The sequence below is a fragment of the Nicotiana sylvestris genome, chromosome 2 (genome assembly GCF_000393655.2).
Source record: "Nicotiana sylvestris chromosome 2, ASM39365v2, whole genome shotgun sequence".
NCBI classification, from domain to species: domain Eukaryota; kingdom Viridiplantae; phylum Streptophyta; class Magnoliopsida; order Solanales; family Solanaceae; genus Nicotiana; species Nicotiana sylvestris.
The window spans coordinates 82,404,419-82,429,834 of NC_091058.1; positions in this window are offsets into that span (position 1 = coordinate 82,404,419).

Genomic DNA, 25,416 nt, shown 5'->3' on the forward strand with positions numbered 1-25,416 from the left:
AAATGACCAAAATGCCCTTTGGGTCCACATCTCGGAATCGGGTAAAATTTACATTTTCAAAATCCTCACACTCTCTCGAGTCTAACCATACCAAAATTATCCTAATCCATGTCAAATCCCCAATCAAAACCTAAATTCTTGGTGTAAGAACTTTCCACCAATTTTCATACAAATTCTGAAATTAAATGATTAATTCATATTTAGATTAATAGGTTACAGGAAAAAAAGAGTTAAGAATCATTACCCAATCGATATCTCTGAAAATCCCTCAAAACCTCGCTCAAATCCGAGCTTCCAAGCTTAAGTTTTGATAAAAATGGCCAAATCATCGACTTTGAAATTTTATAATCTGCCCGGGCAAATCCTTCTTCGCGAACAAGGAAGGACCCTTGCGTTCGCGATGCACAACTTCGCTTGGCCCAGATTTGCTTCATCGCGAACGCGATGCCCCCTGTCGTGAACGCGGTAGCAAATTTTCCCCTCCTACGCGAACGCGGGACCCTCTTCGCGAACGCGTAGGCATAAGACCTCTCAGCTTCGCGAACACGGGACCATCATCGCGAACGAGAAGCGTTAAGATTCCACCAGCCCCAGCTCCTCTTCGCGAACGCGAAGAAGGAAACCAGAACTGGAGACCTGCTGCATTTTCTGCAATCCTCTAAGTCCAAAATGACTCGTTGAGTATCCAATACACACCCGAGGCCCCCAGGACCTCAACCAAACCTGCCAACCAATCCAAAAACATCATTCAATCTTGTTCCAACCTTCGGAACGCTCAAAACTACATCAAAATATCTATTTTTCATTGGATTCAAGCCTAAGAATTCCAAAACTTTAAAAATACGCTTTCGATCAAAAAGTCTATCAAACCTCATCCGAATAACCTGAAAATTTGCACACACGTCACATTAAATATTACGGAGCTACTCCAACTTCCGGAATTACATTCTGACCCTCGGATCAAAATCTCACTATAGAACCGGAAACTTCAAAAATTCAACTTTCGGCATTTCAAGCCTAAATTAGCTACGGACCTCCAAAACACAATTCGAACACACCCTTAAGCCCGAAATCACCCAACAGAGCTAACGGAACCATCAGATTTCCATTCTGAGGTCGTCTTCACACTGTTCCTTCTACGAATAACTTTCCAACACTTAAGCTCTCATTTAGAGACTAAGTGTCCTAAAACTTAAAACCGAACGTCCCGAAAAATTAAAATAGCAGAAATAAACTCAGGGAAAGAGTTAATAGGGGATCGGGGAGTTAATTATTAAGATGACCGGTGAGGTCGTCACATGCACAAACGGGGAGGGGGGCAGGTTTCCACTATGCGATTGCACAGAACCAGGTGCGAACATGTAGCCTTAGAAGTTCACTCTACGCGAACGCACCTGGGTTGACGCGAACGCATAGAATAGGAGATAGGTTGGGGCTGGGTAGTTTTAACCCTATGCGAACGCGGCCCCTATCTCGCAAACGCGTAGGTCAGGAGAGTCAAACCTATGCAATCGCATAGGCTTGTTCGCGATCGCATAGCATCTTTTTGCCCCAGTCATTTAAACAGTAACAGAACACATACGGGATTTAACCCAAATTTCATAATTTCTTCTTCCAAACTCTAAATTGGGCGATTTTTGAAAGAGAACTTACCACAAATACCATAGGTATGTAATCTTAGACTCATTTTCTTCAATTTTTATTAACACCCATTAGATTTCTAGACCTAAATCATGTTCTTAAGTGTAGAAAATTAGGGGTTTGGGTAGAGTCAGGGCTTTTTGTATAATTGGGATGTAGACCTTGTTTTGGGGTCAAATTTTGGAACTAAATACATATTCGGGCTCGTGGTTGAATGGGTGCTCGAATTTTGGTCTGAACCTTGTGTTTTGACCATGCGGGCCCGGGGTCAATTTTTGACTTTTTGGGAAGAATGATAGGAAATCCATAATTAAGCATTGGAATTGGATTGTTTAGCATTTATTGATGTTATTAAGTCGACTATGTATAGATACAATTGATTTGGTGCCAAATTCAAAAAGAAAAGTGGTGTTTGAGGCTTGAGTTGGCTGTGGAAGTTCGAGGTAAGTGTTTGGCCTAACCTTAGCTTGAGAGATTAGGAGTCGTGTCTTATTTGCTGCATGTTAATTGTGGAGTACGACGTATAGACTTGGTGACGAGTATCTATACGTCGGTTTCAAGAATGCCCGTGAGTCTTGTATTGTAATTGTTATAACTCCGTTGTGGTTTATTGTATGTCATATGAGGATTATCATTATTCTTCCCTTGTTGGGATGTTATTATCATTATTGTTCCCTTATCGGGATGTTATTGTCATGTTATTTTTCCCTTGCCGGGATGCTGCTTTAATATTATTATTCCCTTGCTAGGATGTTGTTATATTGCTATTTTCCCTTGCCGGGATTCTTTTATGATTGGTGTTGATAAATGAAATTGGAGCATGTTGCGCGCCTGCAATGGTAATATACGAAATGGGAGCGGGTTGCACGCCTGCAATGGTAACATCTGAAATGGGAGCAGGTTGCCCGCCTGCAACGGTGGTATATGAAATGGGAGTAGGTTGCCCGCCTGCATCGGTATCATATGAAATAGGATCGGGTTGCACGTCTGCAGTAGTATTACATGTGTACTTGTTCTCTATTTCCTTATCTTTGTTGGTAATTGATTTATGGCATTTCTTATATTTCTCTACTGTCGTTTCGTTGTAACATGTTACTCCCCGCAGCATGTTTCCCCTGCCCAACTTTAGTTGTAATTATCTGCTTTTATTTCCACTGTATATGATTTAACTGCACAGGTTTATTTGGTAGTTTGGTCCTAGCCTCGTCACTACTTCGCCGAGTCTAGGCTAGGCACTTACCAGCACATGGGTTCGGTTGTGCTGATACTACACTCTACACTGTGTATAGATACTGATACTGGAGCATTTGTACCGTAGTGAGGGTGTTGTCTTCAGTCCACACAGGCGACCCGAGGTAGTCCTGCAGACGTCCGCGGGCCTTGGCATCTCCTCCTATCTTTTCTCTTTCTGTTTTTACTTATTCAGAGACAGACTTATGTATTTCATTCAGACTTTGTTTGTAGTGTTCTTAGACAGTCTGTGACTTGAGACACCAAATTCTGGGTAGTCTTGTACTTCAGAATATATAGCAGTGTTTGGTTGGAATATTAAGTTTCGGCTTCCGCATTTCCGATTGCTTAATCTTATTCCGTTGTTTAACCACTTAGTATTTTACATTGTTTAATATGTTTAAATAAAAAGGGTAATAATTTTATAATATTTGGCTTGCCTAGCTTCCACGAGTAGGTGCCATCACGACTCCCGAGGGTGAAAAATTTGGGTCGTGACACGGCTGCAGTCCGAATGACGTGGAGTCTTACTGATCATTCATTGAACGCTAACCTCGTTTACTATAAGGGTTAGTCAATCTGATTATTTATACCTGCAGGCATGAATGCAGCGTCCCCAACAAAAGGATGTCAGTATGAATAAAGTACTAAGTATATAAGGCATGTAAATCAGTATATAAAGAACATGGAAGAAACATGGAGTAAAGGACTCAACCTGCGAGACTGGATAGCTCTCTAAATCATGAAACATTTATAATGTCATGCATATTCATATAAATGTCATGTAATGCATAGGTCTGTACGAACATAACATCATCAAGCCTTTGAGGGCATCCCATCATATCATATCATATCGGTCACTGTGGGCAAATCATCAACGTACACCAGCTAATCAGGTGGTTGTGCGTATAGAACGTCATAACCTTTCTCATATCCCATATACATACATACATATATATATATATATATATATATATATATATATATATATATATATGCATATATAACGCCATAACATTATCACGCTTTGAGGGCATCCCATCATATCATCTTGGCCACTATGGGCAAATCATCAACGTATATCAGCTGATCAGGTGGTGGTGCGTATATAACGTTGTAACCTTTTCCATATCACATATACATATATTTACATATATACGCGTATATAACGCCATCAGGTCATGGGTCAACGTACATGTATAAATTGGTGAAATGCATGAAAAATACGTAATAATCTCAATATTTCTTCCGGATAAACTTTTTCAACTGCGTATTATTCTGAGATCCATAAATAGAAGATAATAATAATTCTCATGGGGAATCAAGAATATAGACACCCCTAGTATTTCTATGAATAGAGCAATTTATGGAAACTGTGTGTGTGCTCGTTTATTCTGTATAATTTGGATCATGCCAAAAAGAAAAGAATGGATATCCTTAACATACCTAGAATAGGAAAAAATCCGTGTGATATTCTTGAGAACTCATTCCATTCCTTCGTAGTTCCAAACTTCCAATACATAAGCTAGTCTTGTACGAGGTTATTGCTCTCCAGCTATAGTTGCTAGTTTGTTTTTTTGGTTCCTTCAACAGTCATTTATTGTATTTGACTCAGTAATGTTTGAGGTGTTGTGTTTGATTTACATACCTGGATTCCCTCGTTGACAGCTTAAGACTATATAACTAGGTAACTTAACCATGCCTTAGCTCCAGTTCTTCATTAACAACAGGAACAACATTTGATTTTCTTACATTTTCCCACATTTTTGTTTTTCATTGTTGAACTAATTAATTCAACTAGGAACAAGAAAATTCAGTACTGTATTAAAAATACACCACCATTGCTTTTCTCACTTTATAGGTTCATGGCCCTCATGGCTTGGTCAATTTAGCACAGATAGTAACACTTTTACATCATGAAGACTGTACTATACATAACCATTCCTTTAGCTCTAACTACTTTTACACGCATGAACTAACAAACTCATTTTTTCCTTTCACCCCAACTCTATAATAAAGCCTACCAAATAAATTTGTCTTTTCTACCATTAAACAAAAACTACTGCCTCTCAACTCCAAACTAATTACAACTGTCTGTAAGAATTCCTATGTTTCATTTTTTAAAACATTGTCGCCAGCTAATCCCCAAGTACATTTTTTGATCGTGCCACATAATGAAATGTCTTTAAGAGTCACAATTCCGTGGGTGGCTTAGTGCCACGTTGAACCTTATCCAAATTCTTTTTAGATAATTGTTAATTACCCGCATAATTAAGAATTATCTCAATTTACTTAAAATACTACTTACTTTTAACACATTTTATATATACACTACTATCATGGTCATGTGGTATCATATCAAATTAATACGTACACTATTATTTCATTAAAACATCCATATAAAAATACATATATTTTCTCAACTTCTGATTTTTTTAATATCATATAAAGAGTACAAATTTTCGTATGCTTAAATTCTTAAAATGGTAAAAAGATAAACTTCTTTTCTTGTGAAAAAAATAATTTATATTTATACAATAAAGAAAATCTCATAAACTTTCTCATATTATGCGTATAATTTAAAACCTATTCGAAAATAGTAGTAATATTAATAACTATATAAAATTATTTTTTTTAAAACTATTTTTTTCCTTATAAAAATGTTTCACTCAAAATACCATATCTGTCACGATCCAAAATTCACTAAGGGTCGTGGTGGCGCCGGACACCGCTGTCAGGCAAGCCAACCAAAATACTTAACTAAATTCTCGTTATGATTTTTCCATCAATTTTACCAGTAAAAGATAATCGTTTCAAATCAAATATGAATGTTAAGAAGTTAAGACAAGATACCCCATAATCATCCCAGAATCCGGTGTCACAAGTGCATGAGCATTTACTAGAGAATGCAATAAAATACAGTAACTGTCCGGAATACAAGTGGACAGAAATGAAAAACACAGTAAAATACTCTGAAGGGGACTCTGCTGGCTGCGGGTCGTCTCGATAAATGCAGCTCACCTAAGTCTCTGTATCAATCATGTCGCTATGCCATTAAGCATCTAGCCACACTTGAACCTACACAACAAAATGTACAGCAAGTGTAGTATGAGTATGAAAAAAATGTGTACCCAATGAATATCCCGTCTAATCTCGAAGAAGTAAAGACGAGAGGTCAACTTCGACACTTACTAATGGTCCAATGATAATATAGTAAAAGTGTGAGGAACTCATGGATTTCATAAATCAAAATTTAACTCATAAAGCCGGAAAGCAGGTAAACAACTTTTTTCAAATAATAAAGGATTTCCAAGGATTTACTTTTCATTGTCTTTATCAATTTATCACTGGCCAGGAAGGGCAATTATCAACATTTATAAATCTCAAGCAGCAATCCAAGCATGTGCACGGCGCAATCCAACATAAATGTAAAATGTGCACTGCCGAGGGTCGAACGGCCCGAACTATAGATGCATCTACTACCCCGCTCGCGAATCATACATGCAACGTGGTCAAATTTAAATAAACTATCACTCTGCTCGTGAATCATACATGCGATACAGGTACACATAGAAATACATGCTCAAACAACCAATTAAGAATTTATCGGGGAACGTTTATCCAAATAAAATCCAATTCTCTTTTAGCGATTTAAGAAAATGAAGTTTAATTCTTTTAGAAATTCATTTACCAATTCGATAAGATTTAAGCAATTCAACTTCCAACAAGATTACAGATATTTCAAGTATAGCATGCTTTTGGGTCCTAGACTACTCGGACTTACACATAATAGTAGCTACACATGGACTCTCGTCACCTCGTGCGTACATAGCCCCCACAAATAGGAGCACATAACCAATTATATCACCTATGGGGACAATTCCCTCTTACAAGGTTAGAAAGGAGACTCACCTCGCTCCGAAAATCCATAACCAGCATTCCACGCTCATCCAAAGACTCGAATCGAAGCACAATGCTTCCAAAACTAGCCAATAATTATGCAAATCCATTAATATATGTTCAATTACTCATTATAATCCAATTTATAACAATTCCTAACCCCGATCGAAAAGTTGACAAAATTTCCCTCGGGCCTACGTGCCCGGATTCCGAAATTTTTCGAAGATAAAGTTTACCTATGAACTCACGAACTCAAATATATGATTTTCTCTTAATTTCACACCCAAAATCGTGGTCAAAATCCAAGAATACGTATTTTCTAGGTTTCCCCTCAAACCCCAAGTTTCTACCAAATTTTCAGGCTCAAATCCGAAACAAAACCATGTATTTAATGTCTAATGAGTGGGAACAACTTACCTTGACATAGATGAAGAAAATATCTCTTCCAAATGCTCCAAAATCGTCCAACCCGAAGTGAAAATGGGTGGAAATGAACCAAAACTCGATTTTTAAAGATAGCTAACTACCTACAATCCTTTTGAATCTGCGGTCTCTTGACCGCTTCTGCAGTCCCGCAGGTGCGGACCAATTGTCGCTTCTGCGGTCTTGGGCTCCCAGCCCATTTTCGCTTTTGCGCTCCTTCTTCCGCAGGTGCGGTCCCGCTTCTACGGTGACTTGACCGCATCTACGATCCTAGCCTTCACCCTTCACCACCGCATCTACATCCTTTTGGCCGCTTCTGCGGCTCCGCACCTGCGGCCAAAAGTTTGCATGTGCGGTTATACCAGATATCAGCTGCTTAATCTATTCTTTCCAACCCCAATTCAATCCGTTAACCACCCGGAATTCACCCGAGCCCCCCCGGGACCCCGGGACCCCGTCCAATCGCACCAACTAGTCCAAACATATTACGGACTTACTCGAGGCCTCAAATCATATCAAACAACACTAAAATCATGAATCTCCCCCAATCCAAGCTTAAGGAACTTTAGAATTTCAAACTTCTACATTCGATGATGAAACCTATCAAATCACGTATGATTGAACTCAAATTTTGCACACAAGTCATATTTGACATTACAGACGTACTCCAACTTTCGGAATTGATTTCCGATCCCGATATAAAAAAGTTCACTTCCGGTCAAGCTTCTCAAAAACCTTCATATTTCTATCTTTATCCAAATGACTACAAAATGACCGTCAAACCTCCGAATTCACTTCTGATCACGCTCCCAATACCAGAATCACCATACGGAGCTATTTCTAGACTCAAAATCTAAAACGGACATCGAAAACCCTAAAATACACTTCAATCCAAACTTATGAGATTCTTCCAAAAATGCTAACTTCCACAATAGGCGCCGAAACATTCCCAGGTTTTCCAAAACCCATTCCGGATATACGCCCAAGTCCGAAATCATCATACGAACCTGATGGAACCTTCGAATCCCGATTCTGATGTCGTTTACTCAAAAATCAAACCTCAGTCAATTCTTTCAACTTAAAGCTTCTGAAACGAGAATTCTCTTTCCAAATCAACTCCGAACTTCTCGGAATTGAATTCTGACCATGTTCACAAGTCATAATACCTGAAGTGAAGCTACTCATGGCCTCAAACTACTGAACGACGCGCTAGGGCTCAAAACGACCGGTCGGATCATTACATTCTCTCCCACTTAAACATACGTTCGTCCTCGAACGTGCTAATAACTGTGCTAGAATTTCCCGAAATCACTGTTTTAACACCTCGAACACCTACCCATGCTACCACAGATAAGCTGGGCAAGATACCCTTTTTCACTTAGGCAAATAAGCCTTAGAGCCCAATTCCAACATCTGGAATTCTCTACCAGGCCCGTTCCAACATATGCTCACCGAATCAATAACTACATGCAGCACCCTGAAAAGGAAATCCGATTACCCCGCTCGCGAATCATACATGCAACGCGGCCATCATAATTAAACAAACACACCGCTCGTGAATCATACATGCGACGTGGGCACACAGCTAATATGAGTTTTCCTAAGAAAGATAGGAAACAAAACACATAAACATACATAGGGAACTGTACTCAATGGCATACTGTTGCGGCGTGCAACCCGATCCAACCAACATACCCATGGCGTCGGGCCACCCGATCCACATAACATACCCATGGCATTGTGCCACCCAATCCATACAATATACCCATGGCGACGTGCCACCCGATCCACACGTAAAATTCACACAAGGTGATACACACCGAGCCAAATTGCTCATTACAACAAAAATACCGAATATCGATCACAAGCACGCTAGGTGCATAATACCATTCCTTGGGGAGACATATAGGGCTATAAGCTACAAACTCAAGCACAACTGAGATGCGATATACGATCTGAATATCAAGAGCCATCCTGCTCATATAACATCATCACTACGCGGAACCTTAACACATAAGTAATTCACCAAGCCATCTCACAACTCACACGGCGTGATATATCATTACATGAAATAGCTGACGACAAAATAACGCCCCGACTACTCTTCCATATGGAGCGCATTGCTGAAATGAACACATCTAGCCTGATATAGAGCCCATATTCACATTTAAATCCATCCATATACCTCAAGATGATTCTGATCGCACTGAACCAGGCTAATAACCTTTCAAAGGTCCATAATAACTCCCCTTTTCCTAATAACACACAAGAACAACCATCATGACTGGAGTAATCCTCCATAGTCCACAACCTAATAAACCGATTGCCCTTCAGGCTTCAATTCTCAATTTAACGGCATCACTACAATCTTCATACTTGGTTTAACTCTTCAATCAATCAAGTGACTACATACCACACTTATACAACATTCCCGTGGGGCACGCTCCCACACTCTTCCATAACAGATAATAGGCTTGTGCATCTAAACCACCGGTCGCACTAAAGCTGGAGAGCGATCAAGAATCCTTAACCACGATGCAAAACCTCTTTCAAAAACATCGATCTCAGGTGACGCTGAAGACATTATCAACTTACTTTAAACATCCCAACTCCTTTCTTGCTCATTCGAGCTCGTGACATCCTTGTCAACACCGAACTGCAACCTTGATCCTCACTTCAAATTCTATACCACTCATTGCACCCAATAGGCCAATATACGATAGAAAACGATTTTTATCATAACTCTGTAACCACTAATAGATTAACACTTCATTATATAAAAATATTTCACTTGACTTACTTGAGGAGAACCATAGCAACACATAAGTGAATTCTCATAACCGTAGAATATACAAACCTCTAAGTACTGGTCCTATCCACCATAGCCCTTTTGGAATCAGCCTACACATAATAGGCCATAATAGTAGAATACTTCTAAATGACATCAATTACGGCAGTCGACAAGCCTCACACGTACCGTCACAAATCACTTGCATAACTTGATCGCGCTGCAGGAACTGATCACTACCACCAATATGCCAATTCGACTATGGCTAACCAATCTATCTTCTTCCAATTTATCCTTGATTGCCTTAGAAATAATAATAACTCAGTTCAACACATAACACACTCCATTCGCACTCATCCTGAGTGACCTTGAATCACGAGACCATGCTGTCTCCATCCCACGAACTATTTCATACCTCCCTTGCATGCACATTCACATCTTCAACTGGCATGCCCATTCTGATAATCCCTCTACGAATCCGAAGCCTTTTCTCATTTTCCTCCCAAATGCTACACTGCAAGTCAAAACATCATAGAACATTCTGGGCCTCTTCTCATAAGCAACTACAAAGCTTGATTCTTAACCGTACCTATAGGCTCGAAATCATTAGGCACCACACTCTACCCCATTGAATCCACTAGGACCGTTGTTGAGAGCCACCCACTCTGACTTGGCCCCGAATGTAATCAACTCCGTGAATCTTTTAGCACATGAATACTCCCTCAACGAAGCACCCGGCAGAATCACTTCCCTTGAAACCCGCATCTATACAGGGCACAAATCCTGAATCCTTTCCCAAGTCTGAAGCCAACAAGGCATACCATAGCACACCTTTAACAATCTTTTTGCTCAAATTACCACTTATGTTACTTTTCTGTAGATGAAATAACCCATCAATATGCTACTAACCAGAAACCTTGTAAGTAGTTAACCATGCAACCCAATCATAGGCGGAGGGACTCTCCCACTTAGCTTGAAGCCATTGTTATGCACCTTTGGGATTCACCGGGATTCTCTATCTCTTATTGACATAACCTCGCTCAATTAAACCGCCAGATTCCTTGAAATCCTTCAATTAGCACTTCATGAATACCGTAAATTTCCATCAACATTCATATATTTGACCTCTTACCGGAATGGCCAGTAAAACCCTCCGCAAAAGCTTCGCCAACCACGTGACTACTAACCTGCTCACAGGGAATAACCCACCTGTGGAAATCACTTCCCGACATCTTTCAAAGCTGCTGCACGGGTTACAATCACTACGACATCAATAACCCATCTTGAGTTCGAGCTCACTCTCTAGTTGCACAAGTCCATTCACCCCTCGTGGACATCAATTAGATGTGTGGCGACATCCTTCCAATTTCAAGTTATGTTGTATCCTTCTTCATTTCAAGAAGCTCCTTTCCGTTATATCAAATCTCTTACCGCATAGTAGCCCATGCTTCAAATTAAATCCGTAGGCCCCAATCACCAATCTCTAAAATTCCCAAATCATTCCAAACTCTCCTTAAGGTGTGTGGTCATCCTACCACAAAACCCATAAGCAACTCCGCCACTCTCCCAGTTTGGTGGAACTCACCCCTTTAATCGACTACTCAACCTTCGCTTCTTATACTTGGCCTTCTAGACATTTTAACCATAGTTTGACACTCCCCACATGTCCTTCCTCATCCTTTGCTGCTCAGTTGTTGCTTTAAATAAAATCTATCTTCGTAGCACTTGAGCCCACGAACCACTACTAACTTTAAGTCTCCCCGAGGTCGTCTTTCTTGGTCCATCAATACTAGATATACCGATTAACCACCACACATCGCGATCTCTGACAGTCGCCTCTCCATTATTATTTCACAATATCATGCCCCAAAGGCGAATTGAAGAAAACCATAACACCGGTGAACTCAACATATTCAATCGAGGATGACAATACCACGTCACAGATGAAAATTCCAACACGCTCGAAAATACCAAGTTTCGTTATCCCATCAAACCAAACTTGAACATCTATAGCCTGATTGCCTCTCTCCCGCCGAGAAATAAAATTCTAAATCTCTGAATCTTGCATTAAGTAAACATCCTTCCAAGTCATTCACTGCTTCAATGCATAGACAAACACTCTACTATTACACCAATATTGTGCGATAACAACGCACGAATCGTCATAACAATTAATGCCAACTCTCAAAACCTTAGGTAATACTGAAACTGAGCTGAAATGACAGAACGGCCTTTCGCAAGGCGACAACAATAGCCCGATCAAATACGTAGGGAGGAACATCCCGCACCACATTTGTAGTACCATTACATTTTCTCAATTCCCGATTTATAATAGGCACTTCACGTCACATAAGATTGAGTAGGAAAGAAACAAAGGTATAAGCCTCAAAAGAATCAAACCACACGACGAGGAATCAAAAAGGGAAGTGCTCCTAACAACCTTGTAGCCTCTCGAAGATAAGTACAGACGTGTCCGTACCGATCCGCAAGACTTTACTAGAATCGCTCATGACTCGTGAGACCTAAGGGAATCTAGTGCTCTGATACCATGTTGTCACGATCCAAAATCCACTAAGGGTCGTGGTGGCGCCGGACACCGCTGTCAGGCAAGCCAACAAAAATACTTAATAAAATTCTCGTTTAAGTAATTTTGAAAATTATAATTTTTCCTTCAATTTTACTAGTAAAAGATAATTGTTTCAAATCAAATATAAATGTTAAGAAGTTAATACAAGATACCCCATGATTATCCCAGAACCCGGTGTCACAAGTGCATGAGCATTTATTAGAAAATGCAATAAAATACAGTAACTGTCCGGAATACAAGTGGATAGAAATGAAAAATACAGTAAAATACTCTAAAGGTGACTCTGATGGTTGCGGGTCGTCTCGATAAATGCAACTCACCTAAGTCTCCCTATCAACCATGTCGTTATGCCACTAAGACACTAGACACACTTGAACCTCTGCAATAAAAATGCACAGGAAGTGTAGTATGAGTACGAATATAACGTGTACCCAATGAGTATCCCATCTAATCTCGAAGAAGTAGAGACGAGAGGTCAACTTTGACTTACTAATGGTCCAATGATAATATAGTAAAAGTGTGAGGAACTCATGGATTTCATAAATCAAAATTTAACTCATAAAGCCGGAAAGCAGGTAAACAACTACTCAAATAATAAAGGATTTCCAAGGATTTACTTTTCATTGTCTTTATCAATTTATCACTGGCCAGGAAGGGCAATTATCGACATTTATAAATCTCAAGCAGCAATCCAAGCATGCGCATATCATTCCAAGGTCGTACGACCTGATCCAACATAAATGTAAAATGTGCACTGCCGAGGGTCGAACAGCCCGAGCCATAGATACATATATTACCCCGCTCGCGAATCATACATGCGACGCGGTCAAATTTAAATAAACTATCACCCTGCTCGCGAATCATACATGCGACGCAGGTACACAGAGAAATACAAGCTCAAACAGCCAATTAAGAATTTATCGGGGAACGTTTATCCAAATAAAAGCTAATTCTCTTTTAGTGATTTAAGAAAATGAAGTTTAATCCTTTTAGAAATTTATTTACCAATTCAATAAGATTTACACAATTCAACTGCCAACAAGATTACAGATATTCCAAGAATAGCATATTTTTGGGTCCAAGACTACCCGGACTTACACATAATAGTAGCTACACACGGACTCTCGTCACCTCGTACGTACGTATCCTCCACAAATAGGAGCACATAACCAATTATATCACATATGGGGACACTTCTCACTTACAAGGTTAGAAAGGAGACTTACCTCGCTACGAATATCCATAACCGGCATTCCACGCTCTTCCGAAGACTCGAATCAATGCACAATGCTCCCAAAACTAGCCAATAATTATGCAAATCCATTAATATATGTTCAATTACTCATTACAATTCAATTTATAATAATTCGTAACCCTGATAGAAAAGTTGACAAAATTGCCCCCGGGCCCACGTGCCCAGATTCCAAAAAATTTCGAAGATAAAGTTTACCCATGAACTCATGAACTCAAATATATGATTTTCTCTCAATTTCATACCAAAAATCGTGGTCAAAATCCAAGAATACGAATTTTCTAGGTTTCCCCTCAAACCCCAAGTTTCTACCAAATTTTCATGCTCAAATCCGAAACAAAACCAGGTATTTAACGTCTAATGAGTGGGAACAACTTACCTTGACATAGATGAATAAAATGTCTCTTCCGAAATCTCAAAAATCATCCAACTCGAATTGAAAATGGGTGAAAATGAACCAAAACTTGATTTTTAAAGAGAGCTCACTACCTCCAGTCCTTTCGCACCTGCGGTCTCTTGACCGCTTCTACGGTCCCACATGTGCGGACCAATTGCCGCTTCTGCGGTCCGGGGCTCCCAGCCCATTTCCGCTTCTGCGGTGACCTGACCGCATCTGCGGTCCCAGCCTTCACCCTTCACCGACGCATCTGCGTCCTTTTGGCCACTTTTGCGGCTACGCACCTGTGGCCAAAACTTCGCAGCTGCGGTTATACCAGATATCAGCTGGTTCAGCTATTCTTTCCAACCCCAATTCAATCCGTTAATCACCCGGAATTCACCCAACCCCCCCCCCTCGGGACCCCGTTCAATCACACCAACCAGTCCCAAAATACATTACGGACTTGCTCGAGGCCTCAAATCATATCAAACAACGCTAAAATCATGAATCGACCCCCAATCTATGCTTAAGGAACTTTAGAAATTCAAACTTCTACATTTGATGACGAAACCTATCAAATCATGCTCGACTGACCTCAAATTTTGCACACAAGTCATATTTGACATTACGAACCTACTCCAACTTCAGGAAGTGGATTCCGACCCCGATATCAAAAAGTCCACTTCCGGTCAAACTTCTCAAAAATCTTCAAATTTCTATCTTTTGCCAAATGACTCCAAAATGACCCTCGGACCTCCGAATTCACTTCTGATCGCGCTCCCAATACCAGAATCACCGTACGGAGCTATTCTCATACCCGGAATCTCAAACGGACATTGATAACCCTAAAATGCACTTCAATCCAAACTTATGAGATTCTTCCAAAAATGCTAACTTCCACAATAGGCGTCAAAACTTTCCTGGTCTTCCAAAACCCAGTCCGGACATACGCCCAAGTCCGAAATCATAATACGAACCTGCTGGAACCTTCGAATCCCGATTCCGAGGTCAGTTACTCAAAAATCCTACCTTAGTCAATTCTTCAACTTAAAGCTTCCGAAACGAGAATTCTCTTTCCAAATCAACTCCGAACTTTCCGGAATTCAATTCCGACTCTGTGCACAAGTCATAATACCTTAAGTGAAGCTGCTCATGGCCTCAAACTATTGAACGACACGCTAGAGCTCAAAACGACCGGTCGGGTCGTTACAATATCAAATATATTTATCACGATATCAAGGTTGTTAAATTTACGGGGTGTAACAATTATTATTCATGGGACACATGATAATATGCATATCAAGGCAATTTATCTCATTCTCACTATTATTGAAAGTTATTATTTTTCATTAGTTCTTCATTAGTGTGAGCTCAGGATCGAAGGCAAGTTCTTTATTAAGCCATTAACCGAGCTCGGATTACTCTTACCACTGATTTGGTTATTTGTTACCTCTTCCATTTGTTTAATCTAACACCAATAATCATTTATATTGAATTAATCTGCATATCCTTAAAATCACTTATAAATTCAATTGTTATCCGTTTTTAGGGTATATATATATATATATATATATATATAAATTAACGAGCAGTTTATTTTTTATTTGACACGAGTAGAGTTTCATATATTTTGTTTACAAATTGTCCCTATGACTATTTCAGGCTTCATTTTTTTTTTTCTTTTGTAAGCTTGACGTAAAGAAATCAGAACATCATATCATGCTAGTAGGCTACCTCTTTTCTTTTTATTGATTTTTCTAGTTTAGAGATCATGAGGTATCCCCATTTTGCTGGGGTTTAGTTTTCCACATTTTTATTTTTTCTTTTACATAACATATACAATCTTGGTTAAACTTTTACAGTTCACTTGACCTACCTAAAATATTAATAAGATTCTTTTTCCTTTTTGGTTTTTTCCTTTATAAATTGTAGTATGGTGTCCTATGATATATTAAATTTTGTTAGAATAGTTATTTCAGGAATAACACGGGGACTAACGTAAGAGGCTTTGAACTTTTTTCCAGTGAGGTCAAAGTTGTTTTTATTAGGGGACATAGTAGTTTATATTTAACAAAATCAGGCTACATATGAGCTTGGTCAAGTTTAATAGTTAGTAACTAAGGTACATAGTTACCTTTAAAATATTGTTTGTTAATTTTAGCAGCAAACTCAGAGAACTATCAGTTGATTTTGGGTAGTTGATCATTGACGACGCACTTAATTAGGTAGTGCTAGAAGTTCTTTTTATTTACAAATTGGCATAAAATGAACTTTCCTGAATTCCGTCTTCAATGAATTCGGAAACAGCTAAAATTACCTATTTTTCATTATTTTTTGCTTGTATAATGTTTCCAAAATCTCAATATGTATAACTTCTAAGAGTTGACTAACAATATTTACTGGTCCTTGCCTAATTTATCTGGTCTAAAACTTAAGGCACTTCGTTTTGGTGGAGCTGTTACAAAATTAGGTACAAAGCTGTAATAACTAAATGTGGAGATTGAACATAAATCAACATACTAACACGAGACTAGCAGTGTAAAGATATTTAATTTTTATAGTATATATTAGTGTATTTTAATCTATTATACCAAGTAATGTATAATTTTCACATTTTAATCCAATTAGTATGACAATTACATATATATAACTTCGGTCCAAAATGCTTTAGTAGTGTTAGTAACCAAGAATAAGGATATGAAACTGCTTCATTCTAAAGTACAACTAGGATAAAGTTCTGAGGCAAAACCTAATGTACATGTCCTATGATTGGCAACTTCAAATTGATGTGAACTTCCTACCCCTATATCTATATGGAGTACATACATGATTCGAGCTACGCAGTCTAAGATTGTGTGCAACAAGGGGCCTGAAAACATTGTACTTCTTGAGAACTATTATTATGACACCTAATTCTGTCTTTCGTCCTTTCTCTTTTCCTCAACTTTTCGTCGAAGTAAAATATTGAGTTAGGCAACCTCTAGATTCATTGGGCGTACGTCAAATGACTAGAACGTTACAGTTCAGATGCCGTCTCTTATCTACAACAAGAAATTATAAATTAATTAGTTCCCCACAATAAATACATAGAATATAGCCTATACTGTATATATAAGCTATAATTTTGGATATCTGAATGCAATGTAAGGGAAATCAAAATATAGAAAAAGCATATGAAGAATCCAAAGGAATTCGATATATAGTAATATACATAAAATTTGAAATTTGACCTATCTACATAGTTAACTCGCTTGGTCAAAGGGTGCTCCGCCACTGGTTGGGCGATAAAGGCAAAGTGATTCTCTTTCCATCTCCCAGTTCGCTAAATTAAGCTTTCTTCTCTTCTTTTTTTTAATGAAATTAATCTAAACTACTAACATCTCTCCAACTACATTGTTTGACCAAAAGATATTAAAACCTTTTTTATTAAATCATTTAAAGAAGATGAAGAGGTAAATCTCAACCAAGTATAATAAAATCTAGATTGAAAAATGTAAGGGATAAACAAGATGAATAATGTTTCTTAATATCTCGAAACTGAATGATTAAGCGTAAATATGATAACTTTGAATGTAGAAAGATATTGCAATGGATGCTCTTAGCCAATGGTAAATGTGATATATGGATCTCAAAACTGTGATAAGTAAAAGTTGTCCTCTTTGTATTCACTTTTTTCATCCCTTTTACAAAGTCTTCTCCGTCTATTTATAAGGGACAATCCCCTCTTGAACCCTAAAAGGTATAACATAAAGAATATTCGAAAGTATAATCCTATTGCCTCCTGTTGCGCGCACACTACTACAAATGTCGCGCGTTTTCTAACCGCTGTCAGTCGTCGCCTTCTACAACGACCAAAGGACATTGTGTCATAAGGGTCTCGTCCTTTGTCGTATTCGTCAATTGTCGTGGTCGTCCAAATTTGGACCTATATAGTTAGTCCCTCCACTTGTTGAGGTTGCGGCTTGATGCGTCCTCGATAAGCAGACATCGCCCACACCTACGGAGAAATTTGGCTTACAAATCGTAATGGTTTGGCCAACAACAGAAGGTTAGCGTGCTCAACTATATCCTGAGTGGTGTGTCTTATCGGGAAATGACGCTACTTCCACGTGCGTCATCATTATGAGTATTTCCGAGACAGAGGCTGATGGTTTGTCCCTTCGATTTTGGTGCCATTTTGCAGCCTTTCACTTCGATTCTGGCGCCACCCAATCCTATAAATAGGTGGAGGATTTGTTTTTTCAAAAACTCTTGGCCATTTTTTCTTTGGTTCTTCCTTCTCATCCCTTACGCTTTTACTCTAGCGATTTCTTTTGCTTTCTCTGCTCTGTTCGCCATTCTTAGTTTTTTCTATTTTATCAACACATCTCCCGCCATAGATATGCCTAGAACACATCGATCTCGTGAGGGGATTTTTGACGCCACCCCGTTGTCCATGGCGCTCCCTTCCGGTAGTGAGGACATGACGGTGGAGGAAGGGGATAGCTTTCCCACTGTGGAAGAGTTACTGCCGAGATACCCCATGTCTCGAAGTGACTTTCTTAAAGAAACTGCTCCTACTCCCACTTCGGTAGTATCTGAAACTGAGCAGGTCCATATCGATGCCCTCCGCACTAAATACAATATTCCCCCTCGTATTGAGATGGTTCCAGCAGGAAGGGACTTTGTGGAGGTCCATAGACAGAGGTATTGTGTTTTTTACGAATACCCCTTTGTGATTGGTCATTCTTTCCCCCTTCTCCCGTTAGCAGAAGAATTCTGTCAATTTTATCAAGTTTGCCCGATGCAGCTTTCTCCGTACACGTACAAAATACTTCTGGTATTGACAAAATACGCGGAGTTGGCGGAGTGCGAAGTTACAGTTCTCCACCTCCTGCACCTGTTTTCTCCTAGATTTCACAGGGGTACTATGGTGCATCTGATGCACCATGGAACCAAAGGACTAGTGGTTGGAACTGACGACCGGATGAGTTGCAAGTTTTGGCATAACTATTTCTTTTTCAGAACTGAACACATTGTATCGGACCCTGCTAGATTCCCGGAGCGGTGGAATGAGAATCGTAGGTGTCATAACTTATTTACTCCTCTCCTTTTTTTATGTGCCTATCTTAGTGTTTATTTGCTGCTCTCTTTTACAGCTATGAGGCATCCACCCCATCCAATCGCCGGTATAAGGGATTTGGTCGCCCGTTTGTTGCTTCATATAGTGGAGACTCGGGATTGCCCCGCTTTTGTGAAACGCTTTGGGCCGAAGGTCTCATCCAGTAAGTGTCTTCCTCTGTACCATTCTTCGACTGTTTGCCATTGTCTACTGATACGGCTCTTTGTGATGAAAGGTCATGGAGCTTCTAGGCGGAGGTCCCCAGTCCCTGCATTTTGCCACGTCATCACCTCCGCAGAAATGCAATTCACTTTGGATGAGTCCGTCCGAGAGGGTCGTGCTCAGCCAGTACAGGTGAGAGATTCTTCCCTGGATATGGTTGTGAGAGAAGAGATCTCTTTTTTACCAGTCCATCGCCTCATGGATGAGTCCTCTAATGGGGACGAATCTTCATTGAGAAAAAAGAGGAGGGTGGAGCTCGGGAAAGGTGTGGTCGTTGATATTTGTAAGAGTGGGATGGGTGCATCGGAGACGGCACCGATGCCCGCGTTTATGGTCAATGCCATCTTGGTAGGGAGGACTCCCCAAACATAAGAGGTTTACCAAGGAAGGGGGTTTGTGCGCTCCGCTGAGGGTGGCGAATCATCTACTGTCAAAGGGGGCTTACGTGCCAAAGGCCACGGCTCGGGCTTGAATGTCGACCCAGGGGATGTACGCAAATTTTTTGAGCATCATACTCACATAGAGATCAGAATGGAGGGTTCTAATCGACACATAGTCGTTCTTGAGGACTGCGACTTGTTGTCGAACTGTGATCAGGTGGCGTTCGCTTTTTCCCCTTTATGTGTTGGTCCTTAGAGCGAGGAACTTAGATCGATGAGTTATGCAGAGTTGTCACGGAGCATTTCCGACATGGATCTTCGGGTGAGTGTCTTTCTTTTCTTTTCGTTGTTGGATCTGTTTTACTGTTCTTGGCCCATCCCTTTGTTTTAACTTGGTTTTTCCTATTAGACCCTCATTATGGAGATAGAGCGTGAGCGTTGAGAAAGTAGAAAGACGACCATCTATGGGAAGATGTCCTCTAAGTATCAAGAATATCGCACCAAGCTTCGTGCGATGGCCGACATTTTTACTCAAGATCGCGAATTTCAGTTGTTCCGCGATGGGCTTAAGTAGAGGGAGGATCAGTTGGCGCGTAAGGTCGAGGAATTGAAAGAGTGAGACGAGGACCTTATGAAGGCCATCGCCCATTGTAGCGAGCTTGAGCTAAATAAGGGAGTGATGGCTAAAAATGCCGACCTCCAAGCAAATGTGGCCAATTTAACTGTTAAACTGAACACGAAGGCAGCGGAGGTCGTTGACCTTAAGAGTGAATTGAGCACAACTGCTGATAGTCTGGCCCATGCTGAAAGAGACAAGGCAGCCGCCGTATCAGAGGCAGCGGCTTTAGAAGACGCCCTCCGTGTTTCTATGTTGGAGCGGACCAAGGAGTCGGAGGTATCTACGCTTAAGGAAGAGGGACTTGAGGGTCGTATTCAAGGTTTGGAGGCGGAGTTGATTGAATTAAATGAGCAAGTAGTTTCTTTAAAAACGGAGGACGTGCATCGTCAATTGCAACCCTCTACATCCCATGCTTTGGCAGATCCTGCTGTGCCTTACCATTTGTATGAGCTGTGGGTTTACGCTAAAGCCCGGCTCGATATGTATAAGGCTTTTTATGCTGACGGGAGGGCATCTGAGATAGAGCTTCAGGATGTGTGTGCCAAGGCCTGTGCAGCTCGTGGGGCATGCGGGTATGATCCTCTCACGCCTAGCGGGGATGACATTAGTTCTAGTGATGCGGAAAACTTGCCTCTGATCTTTGGTACGAGGAGATGTATGCCATAAGGAATGATATGGCATAGATTCGATTGTATTACTTTTGCTTTGCCATTTTTGTGAGGGCATCTCTGGGCCCTTTGTAAAAACAAATATTTGTAATATATTTGTTGTAATGAAAATCGTTTTAGTCGTGTATCTCTGAGTTGTTATTTCCTTTCTTCGGTTACTTTGACGATGACTTTTACCGCAGTCATGTCACTCCGAATCTTTGTTGGAATGTTAAACCCATTGTGTTGGAAGTTTAGTTGAACTCTTTTCGTTGGCAATGGCCTTGGCCTTAGGGATATTACTTTCGAACTGGTGCCGAAGTAGGATTCCGTCGTGGTTCGAGTGAAGTCGAACTATTTTCTTTGACGATGGCCTTGGCCATTGGGATGTTACTTTTGAGCTGGTGCTGAAGTAGTATCATGTTGTGGTTCAAATGATGTCGAACTCTTTTTTTCGATGATGGCCTTAGCCATTGGGGTGTTACTTTAGACCTGGTGTCAAAGTAGTATCCCATCATGGTTTGGATGAAGTCGAACTCTTTTCTTCGCCGATGGCCTTAGCCATTGGGATGTTACTTTCGAGATGGTACCGAAGTAGTATCCCGTCGTTGTTTGAATGAAGTCGAACTCTTTTCTTCTCTAATGGCCTTAGCCATTGGGATGTTACTTTTGAGCTGATGCCAAAGTAGTATCCTGTCGTGGTTTGAATGAAGTCAAACTCTTTTCTTCACCGATGGTCTTAGCCATTGGGATGTTACTTTCGAGCTGGTGCCGAAGTAGTATCCCATCGTGATTTGATTAAAGTCAAACTATTTTCTGTGATGATGGCACTGTCCATTGGGATATTACTTTCGAGCTGGTGCTAAAGTAGTATCATGTCGTGGTTCGAATGAAGTCGAACTCTCTTCTTCGATGATGGCCTTAGCCATTAGGATGCTACTTTCGAGCTGGTGTCGAAGTAGTATCCCGTCGTGAGGGTAGCACTCAATTTTATTTGTTGGAGTATCGTAGATTCCAGTTTCATTCATACATTGGAGACGCTTGTTGATTTTGTATACATAATAGAGTGATTTTATTCATATGTCGGATATACATGTCGACTTTGTTCGTACAATGGCGGTACATGTTGATTTCGTACATATAATGGAGATTCTTTATATCTAGTCCCTTCATTGCTCGGCCTGGAAGTGTAATCAATAGGTGGGGCAATGAACAATACTTCGAACCTCTAGACGTCCCCCTTGTCGCCTCATTAAAAACCTCTATGAGAAAACCCAATAGGGACAAAACTCAGGCGAGGGAAAAAGAGTACGACTTAGTGGCATCTCTTTTTAGAAGTGGAAGTACTTGAGGTTGTCGACATTCAAGTTATTTTGTACTAGTTTTTCTTCCATTGTTTCTAATTGGAATGCTCCTTTGTTTGCTGCTGCTGTGATTTTATATGGCTCGTCCCACTTTGTTGCCAATTTCCCTTCATTCGGGTCTTTCGCTACTTGCATTTTAGCTTTTAGCATGTAGTCCCCGACTCTGAGTGGTCGTACTTTGGCCTTCTTGTTATAGTACCTTTCTGCTTGTTGTTTTTGGGCCACCATCCTTATGTGTGCCATATCCCTTCGTTCATCGACCTCATCTAGGTCTTGCAATCTACTTTCGTCATTGTTTGGTCCACTCTCATTGGACTATCTCAGGCTAGGTTCCCCGACCTCAACGGGTACGACTACGTCAGTGTCGTAGACTAGTGAATACTATATCTCACCTATGCTGGTTTTTGGCATTGTGCGGTAGGCCCATAGCACCTCCGGTAGCAGTTCCGGTCATATCCCTTTGGCGTCCTCAAGTTTTTTCTTTAATATGTTCAATATTGTTTTATTGGAGGATTTCGCTTGACCGTTGTCGGCAGGGTGATATGGCATGGAGAGTATTCGCTTGATGTGCCATTTTTCGAAGAACTCGATCGTCGTTTTCTCAATGAACTGGGGTCAGTTGTCGCAACTAATTTCTTTGGCGATGCCGAAGCGGCATATGATGTTTTTCCAGATGAACATGATGACTTATTGTTCGGTATTTGAGCAAACGCACCTTCTTCCACCCATTTGGAAAAGTAGTCAGTTAAAACAAAAAGGAAGCGTATCTTACCTCGCCCTACTGGGAGGGGTCCTACGATGTCCATACCCCTTTTTATAAACAGCCATGGAGAAGTGACGGAATGCAGGAGTTCCCCCACCTAGTGTATCATAGGGGTGTATTTCTGGCATTGCTCACATTTCTTGACGTACTCCGTGGCCTCTTTATCGTGACATCTACATGTCCAATATTCCTGTTATCCCTTTGGGCGGGTTTATCAAGTATGGTGTTCAGAGTATTTGTTAGCCATTCTTCCAGCAGTCTTCTTACTGTTGTTGTTCAATCGAGGTCGAACTCTTCTTTTTAGTGAAGGCCCTTGGCCTTGAGGGTGTTATTTCAAACTTTTGTCAAAATATTAACTCATCGTTGTTCGATCGAGGTCGAACTCTTCTTTTTAGTGAAGGCCCTTGGCCTTGAGGGTGATATTTCAAACTATCGGCAAAATATTAACCCGTCGTTATTCGATTGAGGTCGAACTCTTCTTTTTGGCGAAGGCCCTTGGCCTTAAGGGTGTTATTTCAAACTTTTATGGAAATATTAACCCGTCGTTGTTTGATCGAAGCCGCTCTTCTTTTTGATGAAGGCCTTTGGCCTTAAGGGGGTGATTAGAAACTTTCGTCGAAACATTAACCCGTGTTGTTAGATCGGGGTCGAACTCTTCTTTTTAGAGAAAGATCTTGGCCTTGAGGGTGTTATTTCGAACTTTCATCAAAATATTAACCCGTCATTGTTCGATCGAGGTCGAACTCTTCTTTTTCGTGAAGGCCCTTGGCCTTGAGGGTGTTATTTTGAACTTTCATCAAAATATTAACCCGTTGTTGTTCGATCGAGGTTGAACTCTTCTTTTTTGTGAAGGCCCTTGGCCTTGAGGGTGTTATTTCGAACTTTTGTTGAAATATTAACCCGTTGTTATTCGATCGAAGTCGAACTCTTCTTTTTGGAGAAGGCCCTTGGCCTTAAGGGTGTTATTTTGAACTTTTGTCGAAATATAAACCTGTTCTTATTCGATCGAGGTCGAACTCTTCTTTTTAGTGAAGGCCCTTGGTATTGAGGGTGTTATTTCGAACTTTTGACGAAATATTAACCCATTATTGTTCGATCGAAGTCGAACTCTTCTTTTTGGCGAAGGCTCTTGGCTTTACGGGTGTTATTTCAAACTTTCGTCGAAATATTAACCCATTGTTGTTCGATCGAGGTCGAACTCGTCTTTTTGGCGAAGGCCCTTGGCCTTAAGGATGTTATTTTGAACTTTCGTCAAAATATTAACCCGTCATTGATCGATCGAGGTTGAACTCTTCTTTTTTGCGAAGGACCTTGGCCTTAAGGGTGTTATTTTGAATTTTCGTTGAAATATTAACCCGTCGTTGTTCGATAGAGGTCAAACGCTTCTTTTTGGTGAAGGCCCTTGGCCTTAAGGGTGTTATTTCGAACTTTCGGCGAAGTATTAACGCGTCGTTATTCGATTGAGGTCGAACTCTTCTTTTTGGGGAAGGCCCTTGGCCTTAAGGGTGTTATTTCAAACTTTCATGAAAATTTTAACCCGTCATTGTTTGATCGAAGCTGCTTTTCTTTTTGATGAAGGCCTTTGGCCTTAAGGGGGTGATTTTGAAGTTTCGTCGAAACATTAACCCGTCGTTGTTCGATCGAGGTCGAGCTCTTCTTTTTAGAGAAGGATTTTGGCCTTGAGGGTGTTATTTCGAACTTTCGTTAATATATTAACCCATCATTGTTCGATCGAGGTTGGACTCTTCTTTTTCACGAAGGACCTTGGCCTTGAGGGTGTTATTTTGAACTTTCGTCAAAATATTAACCCGTTGTTGTTCGATCGAGGTTAAACTCTTCTTTTTTGTAAAGGCCCTTGGCCATGAGGGTGTTATTTCAAACTTTTGTTGAAATATTAACCCGTTGTTATTCGATCGAAGTCAAACTCTTCTTTTTAGAGAAGGCCCTTGGCCTTAAGGGTGCCATTTCGAACTTTCGTCGAAATATTAACTCGTCATTGGTCGATCGAGGACGAACTCTTCTTTTTGGCGAAGGCCCTTGGCCTTAAGGGTGTTATTTTGAACTTTCGTCAAAATATTAACCTTTTGTTGTTCGATCGAGGTCAAACTCTTCTTTTTGGC